Below are 7,352 nucleotides of genomic sequence, written 5' to 3' on the forward strand. Positions count from 1 at the left end.
ATAAAAATAATTGCTGAGAATTTTTATATGTGAGATCATTTGTTAAGCTAGAAAATGTCTGTGGAGGAAGTGTGTGTGTGTGTGTGTGTGTGTTTCAATATATTTCTCTCTGGGGCCAGTGCTGTGGCACAGCAGGTTAAAGTCCTGATCAGCAGTGCCGCATCCCATATGGGCTCCAGTTCAAGTCCCAGCTGCTCTTCTTTCGGTCCAGCTCTCTGCTAAGGCCTGGGAAAGCATTAGAAGATGGTCCAAGTCCTTGGGTCCCTGCACCTGCATGGGAGACCTGGAAAAAGCTCCTGGCTCCTGGCTTCGGATGGGCTCAGCTCCATCCGAACTGGTGGATAGAAGACCTCTCTCTCTCTCTCTGCCTCCCCTTCTCTCTCTGTGTAACTCTGTTAAGTAAATAAATAAATCCTTAAAATATATATGTATATTTCTCTCTGTGTTCAATGATATAAGTCTCACAGATTCTAAAAGGAAGTGATTCAGTTTGGCGCCATGGCTACCGGAAGCCCCTCTTGTCTTCATCAGCCAGTGTCATAACCATGGAGCATGAATTGGTTTCTGAAAGCCTTGTTAAGCTTTCTTATTGGAAGAAATACTTTGATCTTGTATCTTTGCAGAGGAAAATAACAAATATGTTTATCAGGCATACAAAGGCTGGTCCACAAAAGGTCCACGATATTCATAAAGTTTACTATTTTCTCCACCTGTAGAATAAAGACAAAAATGTTAAATAATGAGCAATGTAGAATGTTTTAGTTGCAGGATAAAGAGGTGTAGAAGCTGAGAGTTGTCTATAGTTTCACTCCACTGGTAGATGAATTGACTAAATTTAAGCATTTGGGATAATCTGGAAAAATTCCAAGATACAGGGATTGTTCAAAGCATGCCTCAAAGGGGTCTTGGGCCATTATACCAACCACTGTTCAATTCAAGGGGAAAAGAGAGGAGAGGAGAGGAGAGGAGAGGAGAGGAGAGGAGAGGAGAGGAGAGGAGAGGAGAGGAGAGGAGAGGAGAGGAGAGGAGACCTTCCAACCATGAATACTATATCCAGAGAAACTATCTTTTAGAAGTGAAGGATGCCGGCGCCGTGGCTCAATAGGCTAATCCTCCACCTTGCGGCGCCGGCACACCGGGTTCTAGTCCCGGTTGGGGCGCCGGATTCTGTCCCGGTTGCCCCTCTTCCAGGCCAGCTCTCTGCTATGGCCAGGGAGTGCAGTGGAGGATGGCCCAGGTGCTTGGGCCCTGCACCCCATGGGAGACCAGGAAAAGCACCTGGCTCCTGGCTCCTGCCAGGATCAGCGCGGTGCGCCGGCTGCAGCGGCGGCCATTGGAGGGTGAACCAGCGGCAAAAAGGAAGACCTTTCTCTCTCTGTCTCTCTCTCTCACTGTCCACTCTGCCTGTCAAAAAAAAAAAAAAAAAAAAAAGAAGTGAAGGATAAATAAAGTACCTCCCAGACTGGCAAAAACAGAGAATTCATTGCTACAAAATCCTAAAGGGAGTCCTATATTATCATTAAAGGGATCATAACAACCATCATGGAAACACATGACAGTACAAAATTCACTAACAGAGCAGGTGTACAAAGAAGAGAATCCAATCTTATAATCTAAAGCTATCAAAACAAAAAGATAAGTGATAAGAAAGGTAGAAACAACCAGAGAATATATAAAATAATTAGTAAACAATTAATAAAATGACATTAGTTCTTTTCTGTAACTTTGAATGTAAATGGATTAAATTTCCCATAGAAATTGATAAATAAATGGATACATACAGCCTACCAAGATTAACCTAGTCAGACAGAGAAAATCTACACAATCCAGTAACACGTAGTGAGGTTGAAGCAGTAACTAAAACATCACATCAGGGGCCAACATTGTGGTGCAGTAGTTAAGCTGCCGCTTGCAATGCCAGCGAATCCCACATGGTAGCACCAATTTAAGTCCCTGCTAATACACCAAGAAGGCAGCGGAAGATGGCCCTAGGACTTGGGGCCCTGATATCCATGTGGAAGACCAGGATGGGATGCAGTTCCTGGCTCTGGCTTTGGCCTGGCCCAGATGTGGTTTCTGTGAGCCTTTAGGGAGTGGGTCAGTGAATGGAAGATCTCTCTCACTTTTTTCTCTTTCTCTCTCACTCTTGCTCTCAAAATTCAACCAAAAGAAAAACAAAAACATGCAATCAATCCCGTTAAGTAAAAGGCAAAGGACATGAACAGTCAATTTTCAAAAAAAGGTATGCAAATGGAAAAAATACATGAAAAAATGCTCAATATATCTAGTCATCAGGGAAATGCAGATAAAAACCACAATGGGAAAGCACTCCACTCCTGAGAGAATGGCCACTATCAAAAATAAAACAAGCAATTCTGGTGAGGATGTGAAAAAGGGGAACTCTTATATACTGTGGTAGAAATGTAAATTAGTACAGCAACAATGGGAAATAATACATAGATTACTATTAAAAACTAGAAATAATGCTGGTTAGAAGCCTAGATGTTCAATTTCAAATCCAGCTCCCTGATGGAAACCAATGGAGAATGGTCCAAGTCCTGGGCCTCTGCACCATGTAGGAGACCCAGAAGAAGCTCCTGGTTGCTAGCTTCAGCCTGGCTCAGGATGGGCATTGTGGTGATTTGGGGAGTGAACCAGTGAATGGAAGATATTCTCCCTTTCTCTCTCTCTCTCTCTCTCTCTCTCTCTCTCTTTCTCTCTCTCTTTCTCTCTCTCTTTCTCTCTCTCTCTCTCCTTGGTTCTCTCTGTAACTCCACATTTCAAATTGAAAACGATAAGGTCTACTAAAATCTTTTTTAAAAAACTAGAAATAAACCTGTTACATGATCCAACAATCCTATTGCTGGGTACATACCCCAAAGACATTACATCATCGTATCAAAGATATACCTGCTCCACTGTGTTTATTGCAGCACTATTTACAGTAGCCAATATATGGACTCAATCAAGGTGCCTATCATCATATGAATTAGTAAAGGAAATGTATATGTATTCAGAATGGAATATTATTCAGCCATAATAAAAGATTAAAATCAGTCATTTTTGTAGTAAAATAAATGGAATTGAAGGACTTCATGCTACGTGAAATAAATCAGACACAGAAAGACAAATACCACAAATTCTTTCTCATATGTGGAAGCTATAAAAAAGCTTCAATCTGAACACAGAATGGGATTACTAGAGGCTGGGAGGGATGGAGAATAGGTGGAATTTGGATAATGGGTACCAATCAGGGTTAGATCTGACTTGTATGATTTTTTTTTTGATTATCAATGCTTTTAATGAATGAAACAGGATTTTAAAACATGCATTGACAGTTAATCACTGTCAATTTTAATTTCATCTAAAATCTGAAAGTAATGTGTTCTACTTTAGGGAAAATTCATATATGAAAATGTTTATTAGAAAAATAAACAACTTTAAATTTTACAATATTTTCCACTTCAATATTCTTTTAGATAAAGCAGATGTGTCTTATGGTTCAAACGTATCTGATTTTCTTATTTAGTCCTACTTTGTAAAACAAAATACAAAAATACAAATGGTGAAAGAGTGGACTATTAATACCTATTAAGAAATCCAATGTAAAATGTTTTCCAAAAAGATCATTTGTTGTGGATACTTAAAAAAGTAGTATTTACTAAAGGTCTATCAGTTTTCATTGAAATTTACTATACTGGCATGTCATCAAGATCAGTACCACTGCATCAAAATCCAAGGTGTGTAGTCTAAGTCCATTTTTTCAAAAATTTTACTAGTTAGACCAAGCACCAATGAACTTTTCCTTAGGACCCCAGAGTAACTAGTTTAGGGTTGTGGACCTTAAGAGCTTGCTATTCACTTCTGGCTTTGCAGGGAGAAGGCTGTCACAGATAACACATGGAAGAGCACTTATTCAGGAAGGCTGCAGTTTATCTAGCAACCGAATACACGTGGACTTGGAATAGGGATAGATTACTACAGACGTCACATTTGGGAGTAGAAGGAACAATAAAGATGGGTAGAGATTTAATACATGATTACACGAGTTAAGATTTTCACTTATTTCCCAATCATAATTGGAATACGTGTATATATGTATACATATATAAAACAACCTCATTTTAAGTACTAATTCTTTTTGGTATGACAGTAATACTATTAAAGTAAAGTCAGACAAGCAGAAAACCATCATGAATGATAACATACTCAGCAGGTCATCAATAACCAGGAAATTTGGTTTTGACACCTAAGTATTTCTACACAATGGAAAAAAACTAATTTATTCTCTGTGTCCCTAAAGAATATTAGCTGTATATTTTCAGATGTCATTTTAAAATTTACTTAAATTGTTACAATTTGAAGCTAAATGCAATTTGTTTGTTTTATTGGAAAAAATACTCAGGCAAGGTCTACAATCATCGGTCAATTAAAAATGACTAACAAGAACATGAGGCAATAAAATAAAAATACAGGTACAAACTATATATCTGAAACACTTCTATTTGGCAATGTTATAACAAATCAAAACTTAAACAGAACAAAGGAGATCGCAGATTACTTCGCAGATACAGAATAAAGCAACTGATGCAGTGCTTAAGCAAAAGAAAACAAAAAAGTAAGAAAACACACTGCTTTTCTTTTCAAAAATAAATCACATTTGCTACAGATGGTATGGATAATACCCTTATTAAACAACCATTCCAGAATGTCTTATAGCAGTGCTTTTTATTTGCACTTCATTTACTTTTATATGACTCATTTCACATATATAGCTCTTTACCCTATTGTTAATTAATAAAGTCTCCCATAATTTTTATTCATTTTTTGTTTTTTAAAGCAAATGAGAAATGACTTAAGTATCATGGAACCTTTCCCATTTTGGAACCAAAGGCTTACTTCTATATTTTTGTCTACTCTTTCTTTTAAAAAATTTAGTGTTAAAACTGCTGGTTTTTATATCATTGTAGTAAAGTAAAAACTCCTTAATCAGGAGTATTTTCTGCAGTTTAACTGCATATAACCACAAACTTTACAATATGTCCTTCCAACAGCAAGGAAATAATGGATTTCACGGTCACTGTCAGAAATGAGTGCCATAATTCTATTATGGGTGTAGGTCCTCCCTCAAAGACTTTCTGGAAGGATGTTCAATGTGTTTTGTTCTTATAGATATTAACAGTAGTACATAGTCCCTTAAGTCTGCAAAAGACATTTATTGTTAAAGAAGGTGCTTTATTAACAATTCCTCTGGCAGCACTAGTGAATTACAATATCCTTCAATATTATTTCTACCATAATATGTACATTCAACTTTCATGCCTCTAGAAAAACATCTACAGTACATTTCATAATATAAAAATATATTACAAATCTGCTGAATTATTTACAAGCAATGTTCTATTATCTCTATGCAACATTTGTCTGATACAATACTAACAAGTTACACATATTTCCATTTCTGTAAGTAAAAAACAAATATCCATATGGCTTCTTGCTTAGCAAGCAAGAAAATGATTTTATTTTCCTTTTCAAAACCAACTTTGGGCCAGCGCCGTGGCTCAATAGGCTAATCCTCCGCCTTGCGGCACCCGCACACCAGGTTCTAGTCCCGATCAGGGCGCCAGATTCTGTCCCGGTTGCCCCTCTTCCAGACCAGCTCTCTGCTATGGCCCGGGAGTGCAGTGGAGGATGGCCCAGGTACTTGGGCCCTGCACCCCATGGGAGACCAGGAAAAGCACCTGGCTCCTGGCTTCGGATCAGCGCGATGCGCCAGCCGCAGCACGCCGGCCGTGGTGGCCATTGGAGGGTGAACCAACAGCAAAAAGGAAGACCTTTCTCTCTGTCTCTCTCTTTCACTGTCCACTATGCCTGTCAAAAAAAAAATGAAAATACAAAGACTATTCAAATAATTTGAAATAGAGGTTTTTCAAAAACCATTAACAGATGAATTATATAGGTAAATATTAATATACTGTACTCCAAGAGGAAGCCCTAGTCCTGAAAAGGGAGCCACCATACATACTGCAGCACTCTGTAACAGTAATTTTCAGCCCTAATTTGATAGACAAATTTTTAGTTGATTGCAAATGTCCTTCACTGTTTGCTTAAATACAAATTGAACACTTTTCTTATCAGAGTTCTCTTCAACCCTCTTCTGTGGCATTGTTCTGTATATGTTTGGGTCCAAAAGCAAGGCAGTATCTTTGGGTAGCTTTGATAAATGAACTACTTTAGTTTTTAACTGATGTCGTTCACTTTCATTCACCCAGACATCTGGCAGAATGTCTTCAGGCATCCAATGAAGCAAAAGCTTTATCTTTCCAGAATCCTCTTTTCTCTTAGCTATTAAAGTACTATGAAAAACAACACTGTGGCCTTTCCCTAAACTTTCTATATGAGCTGAGAGGTTAAAGCAAATGGCTCGATGTCTTATCACATCCAGTGTTTGTGCATCGAAGAAATCATGTGGTCACGGTAATGAACGTCGTCTTTTGCTCTTTAATTTCCTCCTTTTGTTCATTCCAGCTTTAGAAGGAGATTCTTCTTTGGCCTTTGGCTGGCTAGAAACTTTGGAGGAGTTCTGCTGACTGAGGTGTGTGGGTACATGGCGAGCTAGCCCTCCCTGAGAAGCAAAGCTGGCATTGCAGCCGCCAACAACATACTTGAAAGGTTTGTCTCCACTGTGCGTCAGCATGTGCCTCTGTAGCCAACTTTGACTGTTGATGGAGTGTTATATACTTTGCAATCTTTCCATAAGCAAACAAATACCCCTCCTCGCTGATCACCTACATGTATGGAATGGATGTGATCTGCCAGATCTGGGCTAGAGTTGAAGCAAGCCTGGCACTGGTCCCAACAACAATTATAGGCAATATTTTTGCTTGAAGAAGTAGTGCTTCCTTGTCCATTCATTATTGCTGGAGTTGAACGCCCACTGGAAATTGTGCTGTCTACATCCATTATAGACTGCTTATGCTCAGGGGTTTGGTCTCCAGCGAAGGCAACCCCTTTTTATTTAAAGGGCAGAGTTCACGGAGCTCTTCCTCCCACTGGTTCACTCTGCAAATGGCCGCGATGGCTAGTGACTTGTATGATTTGTAACTATGATTTATAACTATTTGATCTTCCTATTGTTATATAGTATAGTGGGAAAACTATAGTTCAGAATATTTTAGTGCACCTTATATGAGCAAATAGGAGAAAGAAACTCTGATTTTCAGTGAATAAAGAAATCTTTAAAACAAAAATAGCTGAACCACCTGAAGCCATCAAATTATTAGGGGAAAACTCTGCAAGACATTGGCCTAGGCGGACTTCTTGGGAAAGTTCCCAGAACCACAGGCAATAAA

At 38.8% G+C, this 7,352-nt stretch overlaps 1 pseudogene; it reads right to left on the minus strand.

Moving 5' to 3' along the window:
* Positions 1-5,982: 5,982 nt before the first annotated feature.
* LOC100354767 (zinc finger protein AEBP2 pseudogene) lies at positions 5,983-7,068 on the minus strand (annotated as a pseudogene).
* Between the last annotated feature and the right edge of the window lie 284 nt (positions 7,069-7,352).

The sequence above is a fragment of the Oryctolagus cuniculus genome, chromosome 6 (genome assembly GCF_051225735.1).
Source record: "Oryctolagus cuniculus isolate XC-2025 breed Fujian yellow rabbit chromosome 6, ASM5122573v1, whole genome shotgun sequence".
NCBI classification, from domain to species: domain Eukaryota; kingdom Metazoa; phylum Chordata; class Mammalia; order Lagomorpha; family Leporidae; genus Oryctolagus; species Oryctolagus cuniculus.